The following is a 22418-nucleotide window of genomic DNA, read 5'->3' on the forward strand; positions in this document are numbered from 1 at the left end:
GCAAACCAGCTCTTTCACCTGGAGTTAATCCAAAATTCGGCGGGGTCGGCCCAGCTCAGGTCAACTCGACGTAGCAAAGAAGGTCAAGCTCCCCTTGGGGCAGCCCGCGCCCGCACGGAGGCTAGCACCACAACGGGCCGCGCCGGCGTTCTCCCGGGGTCAGGAGAGGACAGCCAAGTCACTGACCAGCCGGCAGCCACCGGAGGCGGAGCCACCCCCTTCCCGGCAGCCAGCCGACTTCCGGACCTGCGCGACGCCTCTCTGCGCAGCCGGGCGGCCCGGCACTCCCCTCCCCCGCCCGTCGTTTCCCGGCATGCCCTGCGGAGGAAGGGACAGAGTCGACAATAACAAACCCAGTTGTGGCCGTGTCCGCGGCCCTGCCGAGCCCTCGGCGCTGCCTCGGGGTCCCTCTGCCGCCCGGCCCCTCGGCTCTGACAGGCCGCGGCCCCCTGTCCCCCGGCCCTTGACCCAGAGCCGAGGGGCCTGACCGCGTCCCCTCTCCGCCCCGACCGCTCCCTCCCTCCCGGAGTTCGGGGCCGCGGCAGGCACCGGGACGCCGGCGGTTGTGTCGGTTGGCGGTGCCTGATGGGCGGTTGGTAGCCGCCGCCGACGACGAGGCGGCGGCGGAAGATGGTGCCAGGGGCTGCCGGCTCTGCTGTTGCTGCCGGCGGAGGAAGAGGTGCTGTCAGGTAAGTGCCGTCGCCTCCCGTGTCCCTTCCCCCACCTGGCTTGGCGGCGGCGCGGCCAGCCCGCACAGTGGGCCAGGGGCGTGGGGTCCCGGCTGGCCCCGAGACCGCCCGCGCGCAGGTGTGTGCGCCCGGGGGCCCCTGGCATCCGGCCCCGCCAACACCTGCCGTGGCCGCCTCCCTGGCGCAACAGCCCTGTGGAGACACGCGTTTCGAGTCGAAGCCCCGCCGAGCTGTGAGAGGTGTAAAAGTGGGCTTGCTGGTGCGGGCCTACCTGCGGCTTCCTGGGCCCGGCCCCGGCCCCCAGGGCCCCTCCCTGTACGCGCCCCCGGCCGAGATGCGGGAGTGGCCGAGGGTGAGAGACGCCCGAACCTACCGGGATGCATCCTCACCTGTCGTCGCCACTACTGGGCGCAGCCCTAATCGTGTCTTTGACTCGAGAAACCTGAGAGTGGAATTGGGCCGTGGCCGAACGAAGCGCACAGTGGGAGGAACGGAGAGCTGTCTTTGTCCCGACCCCGGAGTGCGAGGATCGGTATAAAGTTACTCCTAGGAATGACTCAGCCGCCTCCCGCCCCACTGATGGATTTGGGATGGGGTGTGTATGCGGATTTCACAACTTTCTTGGTAGAAATAGGAGCAAAGCAGGAGAAACGGCAGCTTCTGGGGGGAATATCTCTGTGGTTTCTTCCACCGCCTGGTGGATGTGCTATGTTTATTGTTTATGGTTTCGTAATCTAGTCTTTTCCATCATGACTCTTTAAAGTGTGGTCATACCACGAAGTCGTGTTGGCCTGGGTGCCAAGGAAGGCTAACGTGTTCTATGTTGATAAAGAGTCACGTTACTGTACAAGACGTTAAGCTAGGTAGGAATGCTCCCTTCAAGTCTACTATAGAGCGATGATTTGGGTCATATGAAAATGTGCTTATCTTGCTAACCATTTCATTGTATGGTTCCTAGGTTTTTCTCCGTTTATGGTGCTTGTACGGTTTATCTGAAGGATGGGAAAGTTAGCAACTTAGGAGACTTCTTTTAATCTAAATAGATATGTGTTTCATCAAGCGTCTCATTGTATTTCGTATTTGATAGAGAGAGGATCCTTCCAATTCTCTTATTACTATGAGAAGCAAGGGACCACTAAGGAAGGTGGCTGATTCGATCTTTTGGATTATTTGATTTATAAACACACCATTGCTAGAGGTGTGAAGATATTTTTGCTTTCTTTATGTAATGTTGTAACAGAATATGGCCTGGATGAACATATTTTCTCAGTAACATTTTTGTCATGTTTTTATTTTAGTGTTTACATTGCATTTAAAACCTAGACAGAGTTTTATAAAAGAGAATCTTTATGTTGGTGAATATCTGTTGATGAAAATTGGATATGGACTCAGATCACTTTTTAAAAGTAATTTTGTTGTCTATTTTGAATCTTTTATGTTAGTTAAAGTTAAGATTTATTATTGGCCTAATTCTTATTTGGTCTTACTGAATGACAGGGAAGACAATGAAGCAGTACTTGTGTCTCTGAGAACATTTTTCTGGCCCTTGCTAACAGACACAAGGTCAGAATGCATGGCAGATTGACTTTTAGCAAATCACATTCATTGGAAAGGGCAGAAGACACAAGACGTTTGTTTTTGAAAAGCAACACTTTAGAACCTAAATTTTTATTATATAAGCTTGAGAGGAGCTCTTATTTGGCTTCTAATTTTGAGATTGCCTTTAAATTTTCACGCATTCAGCAAATGTTTGAGCACCTGCTATGTGCTTTACTTTGCAAGTGTATATAATTTATGGTTGTTTTTTGAAAAAGGAATGGCTAGTAAAATTTTCTCATTTGGGTAATGCTATTCTCTAACCCCAATTGAGCTTTTCTTTCATAGTACAAAAAATACTGACTCAAGAAACTCAAGTGAAAATCCAGCAGTCACTTTCTCCACAGATTCATTCATACAGTTATTAGTTATTTATTTACCACAGACAGGCCACTGAACCAGTTACTACAAGCAATATAAGAAATTGTTCTTGCATTATAAAAGAAAGAAAATTGGAGTCGTGTGTAAAAATAATTATAATATGAGCGTTATTGGAAATTTGAAGGAAATTTATTGAAGGGATCTGGGCTTTTAAATATAGGAGGATATTTCTGGGAGAAGAAAAAGCATGATACCACATACAAATCACTTCACTTCTCTTTAATAAAAAGTCCTAGCCAACTCAACAAGTTTTGACAATTAATACAATAAATATTGTATACCTACCATGTACCAGGCATTGCTCTAGAAATGCTGGGGATTTGGCAGTGAACAAACGAAACCAAAATCCCTATACTCATTCAAGAAAAATATAGAGTAAGAGATACATGCTGGGGAGAAAAAATAAAGCAAAGAAGCGAGGAGATGAAGTATCCAGATTGGAGGGTTGAAACTTTAGATAAAGTGGCCGGGAAAGGCCTCACCGATGGGTAACTTGAGTAAAGACCTAAGAGAAGTGAGGAAGCTAGCTGTGTGACTATCTGGGGAAGGAACATTCTTGGCAGAAGGAGTAGTAAGTGCAAAGACTCTGAGATACTTGGCATATAAAAGTGAAAAGGTTCCTGAGAGTGGACTGGCATGAATGAGGAGGAGAATAGTAGGAGAGTGTGGTGATAGTGACACCTCTACAGATATTCAGGCTTTTTGGGTCATAGTAAAGAAACTGTAATGTACTTTACCCTACATGTGCAAAGGCACAGAGGTTTGTTCCAGTAAACCCAGCAAAGCTGGAAATCAGCTTGGAGCTAGATTCATTTGTTTTTTTGTGAAATGTTAATTAAACACCTGCAACATGCAGTTTTAGCTCTGGCAACATGAACAATGAACAAGAGGAACTTTATATGTAAGATTTGTATATAAAGTTGTAGGAAATGGTGAACTGGTAGAAATTTTAAAGAAGATAAATTGCAAATGCAGACTGCTTTGAGATGCTGCAATAGATATAATGCTGGAGAAGCAGATTGTGGAGTGCTAGGCTGAAGATTTTGTACTTGCTGTCATAGATAAAAGTATGTAAATCTTAATTATCACATTTCTATGATTTTTTTTCCTTATTATGGACATAATAAACCTAGTTTCCCTGTAAACTGGACCTCTTGTCCAGGGTCCTGAGAGGATGGCATTTCTTTCCATCCCTCAGTGAAGTTGAGGTCCTGTTAAATTACTATTTGTAAGTATAGTATTTGAGTGCGTCTGGCACCCTTTCTTTCCCTGGTTAGTTTCTGCTTTCATACCTGCTTAGTGAGTGCCCTGAGGATTATGGAATGAAACTGCTCTCCCCCCCATGATTTTACTCTCTTTTGATTTCTTGTATTTTATTGGTTTGTAATTATGCTAAGAGAGGAAAATAATTGTGACCTTTTATTTTGTTGTTGGTTCAGCGCTATCCACGTCATTTTTCCTTCATATTTCACACATAATAATTGGTTAGTAACTATCCAGAATATATGTTCAACTAATAGTCAAGTCAGTACCATACTGTTAATGTTTTCCTTTTTTTTTTTTTTTGAGGAAGATTAGCTGTGAGCTAACATCTGCCGCCAATCTTCCTTTTTTTGCTGAGGAAGACCGGCCCTGAGCTAACATCCGTGCCCATCTTCCTTTACTTTGTATGTGGGATGCCTGCTGCAGCATGGCTTGCCAAGCAGTGCCATGTCCGCACCCGGGATCCGAGCTGGCAAACCCCGGGCTGCCGAAGCGGAACGTGTGAGCTTATCCGCTGTGCCACTGGGCCAGCCCCTGTTAATGTTTTCATGGCTTTTTTAGCCATTACTCTGCAGTTTCCAGATATGCGCATCCTTTTTTGATATTGCTGTATGTTTATATATGGTCTTGTTTTAATAGATGAAGCTAATTCAACATTTGCTATGTAGATAAATTTGGTTTCATTTTTTTAACTCTTAATATGTATTATAAAATGAAATGTAGAAATAGAAAATTTTTGTTGTAATTGTGTGAGTTTTAAGAATTAGAAAAAACAATTCGCATTTAGAGGAAGTGTCACAACTTGATATTGCTATCCCTTAAAAATTATACCATGCACACCCCTGGGTGTTGTATCTCGACTGGTGATAATACAGGAAAAATGGATGTGGCTTCCGTATTTGGTGTACTTTGGAGGCAGGAGAGTTATTTTTTAGTAGACTTGATTAAAATTCATTTTAATGGTTCTTTTGAGTTTCTGTTCAGCAGGAGCTCTCAAATGACATATATGAAAAAAAAATTTAAATGCTGTTATACTTATGAAGTGAATTTTGTTTTAATGAATGAGACTAATTAGAAATGATAAAGTCTAATGATATACTCAATTGGAACAACTTTTTTTTAGACTGTTTATTTACTAATATTTCCAAATCCAAGTTATCTTTAAGTCATGCATTCTACATAAATTTTATGAATGGCAGGACACCAAAATAAGTAGTACATTTATATATACTGATATGGAAGGATTGCCATGTTATATTATTCAGCTCAAACAAGTTGCATAGCAGTATGAATGATATCTCGTTTTTATAAAACCAAACCATCTGTATATACACATGTACTTCCTGTATACATGGGGAAAAACCTGAAAGACATAGTCTAAACTTAAAAGTATTCCTGTTATCCCCATTCTTTTGGTGCTGTGCTTACATGAAGTTGCTTGTCTGGTTGTAGACAAGACATTCATTTAGGAGACCCAGAACCTTTATGGAAAGGTTCTCTTTGGCGGCAAATGAGGAAGATGGCTGACCTATTCTTCTTTCCTTCTTTTTTCTTTTGGCAGAGAAGGGTAGGATCAGATGCGAATAAATCTAATATGGAGATATTGAAGCCCAGCTTTTGGTCCCCAGGTAATCTAGACAGTCCATTTGTGGTGAACGTTATTTTCATTGATGCAGCACTCAGTGATCCCTCAATGAGGTTGAATTGCTATGAACTGCAATTTGCAGAATTACAAATAAGACAAAATTATTCCCAGTCCTTGTTATTTCTCTGCAAAGCTGTTGGTCCACCTTATCTAGTGTCTTCCAGATTTCATGTATTCTGCTAGATTTGAAAGCAACTTGAGGATATTTGTATTCCCAGCACCTAACACAGTGTCTGGCTTATTTTGGGTGTTCAACAAATGTAACATGAGTAATGACTGAATGTGTTCAGTTTTGGAGATCAGAAATTGTCATTGGGGTTTTCCCCTTTGTTCTTTCTGTATAAGGACACTAATTCTAAGTTTTGTGTAGATGAGACTAGGTGACAGTGAGCTGGAATGACTGACCTAATCATTAGGGTGGTAATCTCTCAAACAGGAAATTATAAATTAATCTCCAGTTGATAAATTGGATAGACAGTGTTTTCTGTGAGTATAGGAGATTGTTTCTCGTTCTTAGGAGCATGAAAGTTCAGTTGTAACACCCATCATGTCTGGGAATAAATGCAGTGGAATCAGTATTTAAAAAAAAAACTCTCTCCCTTTCCCCCTCATTTGTAGCTGACTATATCCCAGAAGGATCCTGGAGGAACAAGTGTCCTTTCATGATGTGAGATTTTTCCCCCCATGTAATTCATACTATCTTATATAGCTAGTTAAGAGTTCTATAAGTTCAGAGGTGAGGGAAAGAATACCGTGGGCCACCTGTGGTTAGGGAAGACGTCCCAGAGTGCTAATAGAACCATACTTTTGGACCATACTTGGATGAGTAAAATTCAGATATGCAGAAATAGGAGGCGATTTTATCTGGCAAGACTATGTAAAGTGATAATGTAGGTTTCATGTAGGGCAGTAGTTGGAGATACTTTTAGAAAGATAAACTGGGGTTAATTATAAAGTTCTTGAATATTGCAGTTTAAAGTTATACTTGCCATCATTTTTAAAGCTTTTGTTATGTTCCTTGCACTGTAAAGGAATCTGAACACATTATTGCTATCCCTCTCATCCACTCTGCGAAGGTATCATTTCAGTTTATAGATGGTAAACCGATGTGTAGAGGTTGTTTGAGTCCCAGTGGGAGAGATGGGATTCAAATGCAGGTAAATTCTTGCCCCAGAGTCTGCCATCTTAATGCTATTCTAGCTTTATGCCACAGTTGGCAAATTCACATGCTTAAAGGGGCAGGCACATAATGAAATTAAGTGAAACCATATGAGTACTGAACCAGATACTGCACTGAGGTCATAGGAGAGGTAGCTGCGAAGAAACAAACAACAAAGCATAGTGGGCCATTGGTTTGTGAACTGCTATAGGCAACAGTGAGGCTCTAGGGAAGATACTTCAGGAGGGAAGCAGCCTAACTACAGTGGTTGTAACTGGTAGGAGTGTTCAGGAAGAGTTGGAACAGGATGGAGACTTAAAGGCAGCGAGAAGAGTTTCCAGGCTCTAAAATAAGGGTTATGTCATTGGAAAATGAGGGGTTGGATTATACAGGAAAAAATGGTTAGAATTTAGCTAGAAATAACTGAAGTCTTGAGTAACAAGAGAATGATAGTTTTGTTTACAGAAGAAGTTAGGGAATAGTTTTAACGGAAAAGCACTGAATTGAAATTTAGGCATGTTGAGTTTGAGGTAACTGATTTCTGATTGGAGATATTTAGCATCAAAGTGCTAGTCCTGAGTTGAGGACAGATAGGGATTAGTTAATAACAGTAACTGATGTTGGTATTGCACTTTAGTTTGCATAACTCTTCTGTGTGTGTGTAGATTCCTCTTTACATCCTCACAACAACCCTGTGAGATAGGTAGTTTCTTTCCTTTTTGTGATCTAAATAATTTAAGTTATATGAGGTCAATCAGGGTCACACAGTCAGTAGTGGAGACAGGAATTGAATATAGGTCTTCGATTCCAAATCTCATGTTCTATTCAGAGTTCTATTCTCCCCCTTGTGTGTACATAAAGAGCACAATTGGAGAACTAAATATGAATGACCATTTAGGGAAGAATGTAGAGTGGGGAGGCAGATCTTCATTGGGACCTCATATTGGAGGCTAGAATACGGACAGTAGATGGAGATCATTGTTTTGCTTTTTTAGTTGAACCAGCTCTTCTAGGGCAGCATATTCAGGGTCTTTTTCTGCAATGCATACAATGTTGTCTTTTTTCTTTTTCAAAATGGAAACAAGTATTTTTTTCCCCCTGATTCTACATGTGATTTTAAGGAGACCAGAGAAAGTAAAAGTCTCGCATGCAGAGATAGCCATTGTTAAAAAGATTGATGTTAAATTTTCACTTGTTAATGCTTGTATATACATCCCTCTGCATTAGTTAATAAAATCCACAAACAGAATCATATGATACATTCTGTAACTTGCTTTTCTTAGTGAATAATAAATATATCATTAATCAATATGTATAGATCTGGCAAATATTTGTAAAAGTCTGTCACATTGTATAGTTGTACCATAATTTATTTGACCAACACCTATTGACAGTCAGTTTTCTAATTTTTCATTTTTAAAAATAATGGTGTAATGGAAATCATTGGATATATACTTTTGTGCGCTTGTCTGTTATTTGTTTTGAGTACATTTCCAGAGGTAGAATTGCTAGTTTGCACATTTTAAATTTTGGCACATATAGCCAGAATAAATCTCCTTAAAAGTTGTACCAATTTATATTCTTGTTAAAATGGTGCCAGTGTGCTCAGTTATCTTGTCAACATTTTGTATTCATTTTAATCATTAGTAATAATAATCTGAAAGGTAAAAATGGTATTTCAGGTAGACTTTATTTTTCTGCATGCTATGGATAGCCATTTGTCATAATACTATTGCTTGAACAATTATCTTTTCCTCCGATTTGAAATTCTGCTATTATTGTGTATCTGTGTATATACATATAAAGATATGTGTGGATTTGTTCTGTTCCATATGTTAACTGTCTATTAATGGGCCAGAATCCCGGTTTCAATTACTTTTATAGTATGCTTGACATGTTCTGATAAATGTTCTTTTCCTACAGTGTCTCCCTGTATGTATAATAGGCATTTCATAATTATTATCTCAATGGACAGAAACTAAAGAGTGTTTAAGCAAAGGGCCAGGTAATAGTTTTAAGTAAATCTTGTGTCACTTGTTGTAAATCATTGGTTTCTAGCTGGAACTCAATTTCACATATCCTTTTTTGTGTTTTTTTGGAATGACATCTTATTTATGTGAATTCTTGTTCATTCCTTCCCAATATGACTTTGCACATTATGCATACCTCTTTATAATATATTACATTATATTGTCGTATTCATTTTATGTGATTAAGCTCTTTGATGGCAGATAGCATGTACTTTTTATTGTTTTAATCTTTGGTGACTGGCACATGAAATAAAGTAGAACTGGGCTTAATGTATAATTTGACTATATAGCATTTTATAGAAGTTTGGAGGAATCAGCCAGTGTACCCCTTTCAATTTTTAGATGAAGAAACTGAGAGTTGGAGAGATTAGGTAACTTGCTCTCAAGGTCACAGAAGTAAAAATGTGAAGCTAGAACTGAAGACCGCATCTCTTTTACTTCTGTTCAGTTATTTTTTTTCTTCTTAAAGACTGGCACCTGAGCTAACATCGCATCTGGAAACATCTGTTTTCAATCTTTTTTTTTTTCCTTCTTCTTCTCCCCAAAGCCCTCCAGTACATAGTTGTATATTCTAGTTGTGAGTGCCTCTGGTTGTTGTTCAAGTATTTTTTATTTCAGGGTGACCAAATAGGTGCTTGGTTACTAATGTCCCTTTTTGCTGAATTTTTTTTTTTTTAAAGATTTTTTATTTTTTTCCTTTTTCTCCCCAAAGCCCCCCAGTACCTAGTTGTATATTCTTCGCTGTGGGTCCTTCTAGTTGTGGCATGTGGGACGCTGCCTCAGCTTGGTTTGATGAGCAGTGCCATGTCCGCGCCCAGGATTCGAAACAACGAACCACTGGGCTGCCTGCAGCGGAGCGCGCGAACTTAACCACTCGGCCACGGGGCCAGCCCCTTACTGAATGTTTTTAACAGTTGCCTACAAAGGAGAGAATTCAGCTTTGTTGAATCATCTTTTGATAGCGAGCTTATAGGAATATGTAAATAAATTATACATTCTTATAAATAGAGACAATATTCCTGTGGATTCTCTTTGAGCCTTTTTTTCCCCCCTGATTTCAGTTTTGGTTCTTGTTCTAGTCCTTATCTACGGCCTTGACCTCAATTATTGACTGTCCAATGTTTACATGGTATGTCAGGTACTGTGGTGTTTGGAAGAAAGGTGTAAGATGCGACCAAATTTTCTCTAGCCGTTTACAATACAGTTTGAGCAATGTAAGGCATTTAGCACATGGGGAAAAAAGTATGGCAGGATATTTATTTAGTGTTCTGGATAGAAACACTATTATTTAATTAGTTAAAGTTTAATGTATGGGTTTTAAATGCTTAAGGAAGATCCTTGACAGACAGTAGATTGGTGAATACTTTTTTTTTTTGAGGAAGAGTGGCCCTGAGCTAACTACCGCCAATCCACCTCTTTTTGCTGAGGAAGACTGGCCCTGAGCTAACACCCATGCCCATCTTCCTCTACTTTTTATACGTGGGATGCCTACCACAACGTGGCTTTTGCCAAGCAGTGTCATGTTCGCACCTGGGATCCGAACCGGTGAACCCCAGCGGGAGAAGCGGAACGTGCGAACTTAACTGCTGCGCCACGGAGCCGGCCCCATGTGAATACTTTTTGACGGATATTTGTGACTTCTTGGTTACAAAATGGAAGCAATGAAATGACATAAGTAAAGCCTTGGTCTTTAGGCTTATTCGTCTCTCATCATGAGATCAGTTTAAATGGTGTAGAGCCTCATGTAATGAAGTGTAGAAGGGCACTGCTGGAGTGTTAGTCTGAGGAATTTAAATGATTGAGTAAATGTTATGAAGCATTTTTAGTTTTGGGAGAAGTAAAGTGACATTAAAATAAGACCTAGGATTATTTAGTTGGTGGTGTCCTCCAAGATGATTTGAGATGAAATCTGTAGGTAGGACCAGCTCAGTTAGGTTATTGTCAGAATTCAGGTATGCAGTAGTAAACACTGAATTAGATAGCTTAATGGGAATAAAGTGGAAGAGAGGGGTACTTAGTGACTGGGTAGATCTGGGACCAGGGAGTACTTACTTACGTATGATGTGTGAAACCAAGTTGATTACATTGGTGAAACCAAAGAGGCCAGCAAGAGAAATAGTTTGGGAAGGAAGAAATGTTTAAGGTACAGAGGATTATTACTATTTGTTTGTTTTAATTAAAAAGCTTTGGAATACGTTGCTAATAAAGAAACTACCAAAAATTAGCTCCTTGGATGTGATCTCTCTCTCAGTTACCGTTTTGAACTCTGGTTTGTCATTTTCTTACTGCTAGTAGTATCCTAAGAGTACTTCTCCTTGTGAAAGGCTATTATTCACTCAGTAGATGCTGTTGAGTACTTTGTGTTATATCACAGAGTTACTTCCCGTCCCTAGGTAACATTTTGGAGTTATTTACTGTTAAGTTGGCATTGTGCTGAATAAGTTCTTGTGCATGGATTATTTTACTTGTTTTCCACGAAGCCATATGAGGCAAGTATTATTAACATCCTAATTTTACAGATTAGGAAATAGAAATTTAGGCAGATGTGCACTAATGAAGAAGGTTTTTTGTGTGTGTGTTTTTGTGAGGAAGATTTGCCCTGAGCTAACATCTGTGCCAATCTTCCCCTACTTTGTATGTGGGATGCCTCCACAGCCTGGCTGATGAGTAGAGTAGGTCTGCACCCGGGATCTGAACCTGCAAACCCTGGGCTGCCAAAGTGGAGCACATGGAACTTTAACCACTCGGCCACAGGCCTGGCCCCAAGAAGTTTTTTTTTAACTCTACTTTTTTTTTTTTTAACTTGATAATAAAGCCATGTGGCTCATGCATTGGCTGCAGAAGATGTAATTCAATAAAATTTTATAACTGAGACTACACAAAATTGCTCTTAATGTAGGCCTTATGACATTTTTTTTAAATAAGAGAATTTAAAATAGTAGCATGAATAAATATATTTTGTTCTTTCTGTTACCCACTTAGAGCATTTAATTAATTTAATAAACCATACTTTTCAGTTAGAATCTGCCCAGAACTCTTACTTTGCTTACACAAAAATTTCTAATTTCCATTCCTTATTGTGTCCAATGTGCAAAATATTAAAAAAAAAAATGTTAAAGGTAGCAATAAAATCTTTCTGGTACCAAACAAACCTATCTTTCTGTGAGAGTAAAGGAACTCCTTTCTCAGTTACTGTTTATTTCACATCTGGCTCTTTGAATTGTTATTTACATTTTGTTACTCCCTTAAGACTGTACAGCTCTTCAAGACAGAGACTCAGTTTTGTCTCTTTCCCTAAATAGATGGCTTGAGTGCCTTATACATAAAATTTATCTTATAGAATCTTGAATGGGTGGATACTTTGGGTGTCCTCCAGATCAGCTTTCCTCTCAGTGCAATTACAAGTCCAGGGGAACTCTTAACTCAGAAGTAAATTTCATTTTTCATGTCTATGGTGATTTTTGCTGAAAAATTAAGCCTGTAGTTTGAGAAGAAGAAAGCCTTGAATATCCTTTACACTTTATATTGATTAGGTATTGGTGCAAAATGGAAGTTTGATTTGTATGTTTCTATGTATACACTCTTACTTGTAGGAAGTTGTGATTTTCATTGTATTTACAAGTTATTAATTACTGTTCCTTTATTTAGTAAAGCATAATGTTTATGCCTTGCCATGGATACAAGGTGGTCATAGAGTCTGTATGTATTAGACATTATTTGTATATTCTGCTCATTTTCATGGATTGGCTGCAAGTATGGTAGGCTGAGAGCTGATATGATATGCTGGATCCAGACTTATTTAACAACACTTTGATGATTGGCTTTGACAAACTAAGGAGAAAAATATTCTTAGCTCTTTCTTACCGCAATGAAAGACTGCTTTCAGAAACTGTTTCAATAACTTCTTTCCATCAACATGAGAAAAGATGACCAATATGTGAGAAGAAAAATTAAACTTTTGTCCACCGTGACTGGCAGGAGGTGAGGCACCTAATTTCTAATATGCATGTGGCTCTTGTATAGGCATTACCAGTAGTTAGGTTTCAGAGTAGACATGTTCTTTACAGCAGCTCTTTAAAGAAAATAGCTCCTAACATTGATCAAAAAAATAAGATAAAAAACTCCAAAATCAGGTTATTGACAGAACTTCTAGCTATATCATTATATGGTTTTGAGCAGAGAAATGCCATGCTGTGACTTATGTTTTAAAATTATGCAGTCCAAATATAGCCTGGTGTTGTAATAGGAAGTAGTTGAACATGAGTGGATGAATTCGTAAATAAAATGCCTAGGGAAAATTGCCTTCTGATAATTTTTCTCCTGGTTGTATGTGCTCAGTTAGTTCATAGCTTAGCTAAATCACAGGGAGAAGCACTTTTAGAGACTGTCTGGAAAAAAAATACATACACACATACAGAGTACATACACAAAAACTAGGCATAGAATAATGAGCCTCTGTAACAGTTCTTTTGTTTCACTAGTTATCATCTCATGGCCAGTCTTGTTTCAATAATACCTCCCTCCGCTTCCCCTTTTCTCACTACTTTGGTCCTGTAAATTTTGAAGAACAGATATGCCCACAATAACGCTGCAAGGAAGATGTTATCTCTGCTTTTGAAATGAGAAAATTGAATCTTACAGAGTGTAAGTTACTTCTCTCAAATCACCCAGGTTGTAAATGGCATAATAGGAATTTAAACAAGATCTGTTAAACTCTTCGTTTATAAAAGTCAATTATTTTTCCTTTACTTTAGATGAGATTATAGCCGGGAAAGTGGTGTATTCTGGCAGCAGCTAGTTGTTTTACTAGATTGTTACTAATTCTAGTACCCAGAGGTACTTATTTTTGCTGTTTTGGCATATTTTTTCCTCTAATCTTTTTTTCCTCTGCTTTCTTTTTACATATATTTGATCATATTGCATGTACATACTGTTTTTACTCAACATTGTAAGCCTTATTAAAAATTATTCCCTATCCTACCTTACCATGTGAATAGATGAATGAGTAGCCAGGTATTATTATAAGTAGTGAAATATCCTGTATCTACTTCAACTATATTTCAAATTACTTCCTTAAGATGATTTTTATGGTAGAATTACTGGGTTAAGAGAGATGTGTGTTTATAAAACTTTTGCTTACCTACCCCGTGAACACCAATTCCTTTCCAGAAAGGTCATAATTATTTACAGTATATTCCCACCCATAATATATGAATGTTGAATATGATTATTAAAATGTCTTATAGAAATTTGCAAACATATACAAAAGTAGAAAATTGTAGTGAACCTAGTCTTTCTATCCCATGTGCTATAATAGTTACCAGTTTTTGCTGAGCTTATCTATCTCCCTGCCCAACTAACCTTTTCCTCCCTCTCCTTCGTTTGTTTTTGCTGTACTATTTTAAAACATCTCAAATATGATTTTCCACATTAATTTTTCAGAATTCATTATTTCATAACTAAATGCCATTATCTTCCCACCCCCAAAAGGAATAGTAATTCTCCAGTATAATCTAATACCCAGTTCATATTTAGGTTTCCACCTTTATTTCAAAAATGTCTTTGTACAGTAGTTTGATTCAGGATCCAAACAGGTTCACACATTACATTTGGTTATTATGCCTCTTACATCTCCTTTAATAGAATTCTTCCTCCCTTTTCTTTTTAAAGCTTTTTGTTAAAGAAACTAGGTCAGTGTTCTATAGAATGCTCATTTCTGAATTTAGCTGATTGTTTTCTTATAATATTGTTTGTTTTTTCTTTATACCCTATATTACCTATAAACTGGGGACTGCAGGTAGATGTAGACACTTGATTAAATTTAGATACGGGGTTTTTTTGGTGGGAATAGGAGCAAGAGTACTTTATAGATGGGCTGTGTACTTCCTCTTGAAATGTATAAAGAGACACATACCAGTAGCAGAGTGACAAGTGATCAGTGTGTTCATGTTTGTAAGCCTAATGTATCTGTCAGATTTCTCGTAATTATTTTAATGTCTATTGATGTCTAGATCTGCTATTTCATTGCAAAATGGTCATCTTCTATATTCCGTTTGTAGTGTTAGCTGGAGTTTTTCTATAAAAAAGGACATTTCTTCATCAAATATCAGTTATCTGGAAGTGTCGTTCATTTAGGTGAGAGACAATAAGTGCTTAATTTTTTTCCTTTTTGTTGATGCTCAAACTGTCCTATCTTAGTCAGTGCAAGCCCCTTCAAATTGATTTCTTTGCCCTTTTTGATGTACTCTCATTAGTCTTTGACAGCTTCTGAGCTTTATGGCACATTAACATGTTCCAGGCTTATGTGATTGGTACATTTTGTACTTTAGACCTTTGGAATCAACCACTTCTCTAAAAATTCCTTTTAGAAACCACAATGTGGGTGTGCAGTGATTTTAGTCAACTTTATAGTTAGATAAGTCCCCACAAGACTACTCTCACTTCTGATACCAGCCACAAGTTTGGTGATGCCCAGTACCACACTTACTTCAGACTTGCTGCTTACAAATTCCCCAAACCACCTTCAGGTTCAAGAATTCACTAGAAAAGCTCACAGAACTCAGGAAAGTGCTATACTTTACTATTATAATTTTATTATAGCAAATGGATACAAATTAAAATTAAAAGGAGGCAAAGGAAGATATGCATAGAGCAGGGTCTGGAAGGGTTCTAAATGCAGCGCTCCTGGTCATACTCTCCCATGGAGTCACAGACAGCATTACCTCCTCTTCACCAGCATGTGTGGTGATTCAGAGTATTGCTAAGGGGAGCTTGCTTGAGTCTTTGGTGTCCAGAGTCTTTAATTGGGGCTCCATCAGCTAATGTCCCTGTAGCTGACCTGTAGTCTCTAGCTCTTCCTGGAGGTCAAACTAATGTCTTTAGTCTCCATTTCCTCTGGAGATCGGAATTGATCCTGGGTGTCCCAAATCCCCCAACATAGATCACATTGTTAGACTGTCCTAAAGCCCCCAAACAAGCAAAGACGCCTGTCAGGCAGGACATTCCAGGACCCTAAAGTTCACCTCCCAGTAGTCAAAAGCAAAGGCCAGACCTCTCTTTGGATAAGGTTAATTCTTTACTGCACAGGGTGCTGTGGGTGCTTACTGCTGTAGGATTGTGACTGCAGTTTTTCCAATGGGGCTATGGAATATGTATTTTATGGAAAGACAAAAATTCCTCATTTACAATAACATCTCTAAAGTAGTTTTTTACTTTAGATATTGTATCTCTTTTTCTCTTAGGCTGAAAAGGTTGGAATCTCAGATTGGAAATCTTGCTTGTTTGATAGGTAAAAAATAATGTCTTTTGGGGCCAGCCTGGTGGTGCAGCGGTTCATCACACATTCTGCTTTGGCGGCCCAGGGTTCACCAGTTCGGATCCTGGGTGGAGACTCACACACCACTTATCAAGCTATGCTTTGGCAGGCGTTCCACATATAAAGTAGAGGAAGATGGGCATGGATGCTAGCTCAGGGCCAGTCTTCCTCAGCAAAAGAGGAGATTGATGGCAGATGTTAGCTCAGGGCTGATCTTCCTTAAAAAAAAAAATAAGTAAATAAAAACATCTTTTTTAGATTTGTATTTCTTTGATTACTGAAGAGGTTTCATATGTTTTCCATGTTTAACTGTTTGAATTACTTCTCATGCACTTTGCCTGTTTATCTATTGTGGATCTTTGTGATTTTCTTACTAATTCATAGGAACTCTTATTTAAAGACTATTAACCCTTAATCATTTGTTGTAGCACTGTCCCATTTAACAGTTTTGAGGAGAAAGTAAAGTCACAACTTTTGATCCTCAAATTAAGTGATGGGGCAGGTAATGGAAAGATTCATCTTTTTTTTTTTTTTTTTCGTTTTCTGCCCTTTCCCCTCTTCTGTAAGTCAGAAAACCAGTCATTTCTGTGATCCATCCTGAGTCCTATCGTCTGTTAGAAAGGAAGGTCAGAAATTGGGCCTGTCTCTTGCAGGGCTTCCTGTCTGCTGCTGTTGCTCTCATTTCCATGCATGTTACTGTTGCAAACAACATGTGTTCACCATGGGACTTCAGTCCTTGAGTGTAAGATGCATGGTAGTAACTGAGGTATGTGCAGCTCTTACTGAATTGGCTACAGTTGCTCAAACATGAGAGCAGAAGCTGGCAGACATTCTCTGTGAAGGACCAGATAGTTAAGTATTTAGACTTTGCTGGTTAAGAGGCAAAATTGAGGCTATGTAGGTGCTTATGGAACAAGAGAAAAGAACTCCTGCCCTGCCCTGTGCCATTTTTTCAGAATGGGCCACCCAGGGTGGTGAGCGTGAGACTTTCTTTGGATCCGTCAGGACCACCTGAGGGGTATGGACCCAGCAAGCTGAGGGTGGAGGCCAAGGCAGTAAGTTTTACTTTCCTCCCAGAAACTCCCAGATCCTGAGTTGCCTTCTCTTCTCTGAAAGACTGGCAGGAAGTCAAGTGACCTGCTGGGTCTCACACTCCAGGTTTGTGATTCTACTCCTTGCTGCCAACAGTAGGAGCAGAGTCCCCAGTGTGTAGCTGTCCTCCATTGTGTACCCTGGGTAGCAAAAGGCAGCACTGGGAGGGAAGTGGGTCTCTTTGACTCCAACACCTGTCCCTTGGAACAGTGCCCACACAGCCTGCAGGCTGCAGAACAAAGGAGGCCCCTGTCATTGTTTCACACTCAGCCATGTTCTTCTTGGCTACCATAGGTAAATTCTCCTCTATACATTTCTTTAGCTACGAAGTTTTCAGAGAATTCCACAGTGCAAACATGACCAGGGTATGGAGGAATTTTCAGTCTTTGCTACATGCCAAGAATCATCTTATCTATGGACCCAAGGAAATCTTGTTCTCCCAGAACCTAGGTCCATGCCAATTCTTGGATGGTGACTTTCTTCTCCTTTGAAAACCTTACCATATCACATTTCCAAGTGTTCTGCCATGCCACACCCCCCTTACTTAATCTTGAAAGTTTTTCTGTATTGTATTTAGAAAAATGGTAAAATTGGTGGGGGGAAAGTAGTATTGGGATTTCTAAAGGAACAGTAAAATGAGCAAGTCATAGAATGTATTTACTACATGTGTTTTAGTAGTACATTCATGTTCTTCTTTCCTCTTTATCCAGCCGTGGACTTTAACTCTGGTTGTACTACTTTCTTGCTACATGGCTTTGGGGAATAATTGAACTTTTCTGAGCCACAGTTTTGTCATTTGATTGATAGGGATAATACTAACTTTTCTCACAGTAGGAATTGTGGGGTTATCATGTACCTGGTACAGTCTAGTTTATGTTTCCAATTAATGGTAGCTGTTATTAAGCTAACAATATCCATATTTCTAAAAATAAAACATAGAAAAATGCAAGCATATATTTTGGAATTGTTTTTAAAAATAAATGCATTTTTGTAGCTATTTCTGGAAGTAGATATGGAGTTTGTGTATAATATAAAATTTTCACGTTGCTCACTAGGGTGTAAGCTCCATGAGAGAAGGCAATTTTATCATATTGTTTTCTCTTATTCCCGAAGCTGAGAAAATGCCTAGGACGTACTAGAATCTCAGGTGATATTTTTATTGAATGGGTGTTGTAAACTGACCTGGGTTCAAACCCCTGGATCTTTTATTTACTAGGTTTTTGCCTTTAGGCAAGTCGAGTAGCCTCTGCATCTTTTTCCTCATCTGCAAAGGGTAACATAATAATATGGGTATCTTACATGGTATGAAAAATAAGTGGAGTAATGCATATAAACCTACTGAGCATAATGACTGTCATGTAATGAATCATCAATAAGTGTTAGCAATGATTATTTTATGTGCCATATACTTAGGACACGTGGAATAAATAAAAGCATTTTATGGTCATGGAAGCCATAACCTGACGTTTACTCACAGACCACCAACACTAATAGACCCATGGGGAAATCCTGACTGATCCTACTGGTTAGATTTTCCTCTGTGCTATTCTAGGGTAGGCCCTTGGTGGTAGCCAACAGTAAATGAGGATGTAGAGAGTGAAGATTCAGAAGGAGGCTTCTGGTTAAGGCTGCCAGTTTGATGGCTGTAAACAATTGATAATGGATAAAAACGTGGGATGTCATATCAGGGTAGGTCAGGAGTTGCTTCTCAAAGTGATATCATTAACATCACTTAGGCACTGTTAAAAATGAACTTAATGACAAATGGTAGTATCAGGTCTGCCTATACAGTGGAGTCAAATTTAACCTTCGTTCTAGAGCCACTGCAATCAAAACTATCCTTGCAATTGTTTTCACTGTTCATGAAGTATACAGACTAATTCTCAAGTAAATTTTATTCAGTCACCTTTTTTTCTCGACCTTGTTAATGATTGTGGTTTCTTAGGTTGAGTTGTTTCTTAGGGTGAAGACCAGATTAAGAGATTGGTGTTTGTTTACAGGCACATGGTAGCTGCTACAGCTTGTCAGAGTTTCCCTCATTCACTGTAAGTATTATGGAAGAGGAGAATGGCACTGAGGTCATCTTTACTCTTTAATAATTTCTAATGCCTCTGATAGAGTGAGAGTGATATTGCCCCCAGATCATGAAAAGAAAAAGACTGATGAAGTGTTCCACAGTGAAGGAAATTGATTCAGTTTTAACAACAAAATGCAATATATGATCCTGAATTGGATCCTGGGTTGGGAAAAAACTTTAAAGGATATTATTGAGGCAATAATTTGAGTATGGACTATGGATTAGATAATATTTTATCAGTTAATTTTCAAGATTTGATAAATGTACTTTGGTTATGTATGAGGAAATCCTTGCTGTTGGGAAATACACGTTCTGAAGTATTTATGGATAAGGAGACATTCTGTCTGCAAATTACTCCCAAATAGTTCAGAAAAAATTGTATCTAATATCTGTATCTATACCTATCTATTATTAAAAAACAAAATTCAGCTGAGTATATTGGAAGATCTAATAAGCCTTATTAAACAATTCATGAATTGGGCAGCATCTTATCTGGCAGGCAGAGAGACACTCAGGGGTTATACAAAATGGAATGCTTTTATAGAAAGGAGAGTGGGACAAGGAAGTCATCAGCAGGAGAAAAATGAAAGTTCATTGAAGGAAAGTTAGTTCAGATGACGATGCCTTTGCTTGGCTGAGCTGCGGCATTTCTATTTGCGGCATTTCTATTGACTGGGCTTGTTGCTGTGAAGGAAGAAAATCTTCCTCCTGCTGGGGTAGTAAAGTAGTTGCTTTTCCTGATTGGGAGTGCAAGTTATGTCTCTTCCTGTTGGGTCTGTAATTGACACTTCTTCCTGTTTGGGGTAATTGACTGATGAGTGGTAGAGTGTGAGAGCTCCCTCTACAGGCCTTCCCAATTCCAATTTTACTTCAGGTTTCCTTTATTAATTTTCATGCTACCTATATATTTATCTAAAGAGAGTGAGAGAAGAGCATGCATGGAGCATGAACTGGCCCAAGTGATAAAGCAAATGGAGTAGAATGTACACAGTTGGTGAATCTGGGTAAAAGGTATGAGGGAGTTCTTTGTACGATTTTTGTAACTTTTCTCTAAGTGTGAAATTATATCAAAACAGAAAGTAAACAATATTTAAAAGGAAACAAAAGAAAAAACTTAGAATAATATAGTGATGATTATTATAAAGTTTTTATGTTTAGTCTCACAAAAATGTTGTCTCCCTATACTGCTTTAGCCTACCTTGGCAGGACAGACCTTTTCTCATGCCTATGACCCCATTTATATGTAACCCACATAGAGGCCTACTTTGATCATGCACATCTAAAGTACGTCCTTCGTCCTACTCACTCTTCTTTCGTTGCCATTTATCCCAACTTATATCATGTTTGCTTTCTTTTTGTTTAATATCTTTTTTTCCTTCAAGACTGTAAATTCCATCAGGGCAAAGATCTGTTTTGTTCACAGAAGACCCAGTCCTGGCACATACACTCAGTAAGTTTTTCTTGGGTTTGGCTGAATGAATGAATTAACGAATCATCTCTACCACAAATATTCTTTCCATTTTAGTCACCATACTTTAGCTACCTAAACTTTCAGAAAACAAGATGGCTCCTTTTAATCTGTAAGATAAAGTCTGTACTTTTGGATTTGGCATTCAGTGACTTTTATGAATTCACTCCTTCATTCATCAAACCTTTATTGAACACAGCCATATGATTCCCTGGTTGTTGCTCTAGCTTTCTCTCTTGCCAACATCTTTCATATCTGCATACCTTTCCTAGGGCTGCACCCTTTGGCTACTCTTCTCTTGTCAGTCTAAGTGTGCCTTTCATAATTTGCCTCTCATTCTCTGTGCACTTCTTAGAAAGTATCACATTTATGATAATTCTGCCTACTTTTTCTGGCCATAGATATTACCTTTTTTCCATCACTTTCGTATCTTCAATACCTAGCACCTGAGTGTACAAAGTCTATGTTTATTGAGTGCTTGTCTTAGGCATTATATTGGGGGTGTTATATGTATATTGTCTTGCTTAATCTTTTTTTTTTTTTTTTGAGGAAGATTAGCCCTGAGCTAACTACTGCCAGTCCTCCTTTTTTTTGCTGAGGAAGCCTGGTCCTGAGCTAACGTCCGTGCCCATCTTCCTCTACTTTATATGTGGGACGCCTACGACAGCATGGTATGCCAAGTGGTGCCATGTCTGCACCCGGGATCTGAACCAGCGAACCGTGGGCCGCCAAAGCGGAACGTGCAAACTTAACCGGTGCGCCACCGGGCCAGCCCATCTTGCTTAATCTTTAAGCTTACCTTATAAGTTAAGGGTTTCATTTTTTCTGCTAATTAAGTTTCATAGTAGTCCTGGAACTATGTTGATCTTGTTTACTGTTACATTCCATGTCTAACATAGTGTATGGTACATAGTAGGCAATCAATGAATGAAGTTCAAATTCACTAATAATCAAAGACAATATTTAAATATAAAATAATGAAATAATATTACCATTTAAAAATATGATATTGGCAAGGATATAGTGACCTTGTTGACTGTGTGCATTGCCTAAGAAGTTTAAATTGGTAAAAGAATCAACTCTGATAGCTGTAAAATATTTGAGTGCTTTGGTCCAGCAATTTACTTCTAGGAATCTACTTTATGGAAATAATCCTAAATGTAAGAGAAAAATGTGTGCCTGTGAGGTTAAAAAACAAAAACCTGAGAGATAGTAAGTAAATAAATTATAATGAATTCACAAGTTGGAGTGCTTTTTGCCCATCAATATTGATATTTATGAAGCATTTGTAATAATGTGGAAAGATGATTATTAAGTGAAGGATAAGTAAATATGTAAGTTAAGGTATGCTGGATACTGCCCTAGTATGAAATTCTCAAACTTTTAGTGACTTTTTACGTGGGTTTTTCTGTGTTACACTATAAGCCCTACAGAGGTTGGCAGGGGACTTTGCTTATTGTACCCCCCCAGGAACCCAGCTTTGTCACTTGGAGGCTCTGATAATCAGCTCTTTATTTATCACCTTAATCTGTTGACTTTTTAGACACTTTCCCTCACCTATGAAAAGATTTGGTACTAATCTGTACTGTAACAGGAACATATATCTTAGTATATGGTAATTAGATGGGACTTCAGTATCTGTTTAGTTGGTCCAAGCCATTGGGGCTGCATTTGTAGAGTGTCTCCATCACCCGTAAATGGTA

The 22418-nt window shown here is 39.0% G+C and overlaps 1 protein-coding gene across 9 annotated transcripts in view; it reads left to right on the forward strand.

The window, feature by feature from the left end:
- Positions 1 to 296: 296 nt before the first annotated feature.
- RB1CC1 (RB1 inducible coiled-coil 1) overlaps positions 297 to 22418 on the forward strand; it is a 91177-nt gene continuing 69055 nt past the window's right edge. For 3 of the 9 annotated variants that reach the window (XM_014843703.3, XM_070481296.1, XM_014843717.3), the window contains exon 1: positions 297 to 689. The gene's annotated coding sequence lies outside the window, so the exon portion shown is untranslated. Of the gene's footprint in view, positions 690 to 19170; positions 19216 to 20629; positions 20698 to 21264; positions 21471 to 22418 lie in introns of all 9 variants that reach the window. The other 6 variants (XM_070481291.1, XM_070481292.1, XM_070481293.1 and 3 more) reach the window with 6 other exon arrangements.

This window comes from Equus asinus, chromosome 12, assembly GCF_041296235.1.
Source record: "Equus asinus isolate D_3611 breed Donkey chromosome 12, EquAss-T2T_v2, whole genome shotgun sequence".
NCBI classification, from domain to species: domain Eukaryota; kingdom Metazoa; phylum Chordata; class Mammalia; order Perissodactyla; family Equidae; genus Equus; species Equus asinus.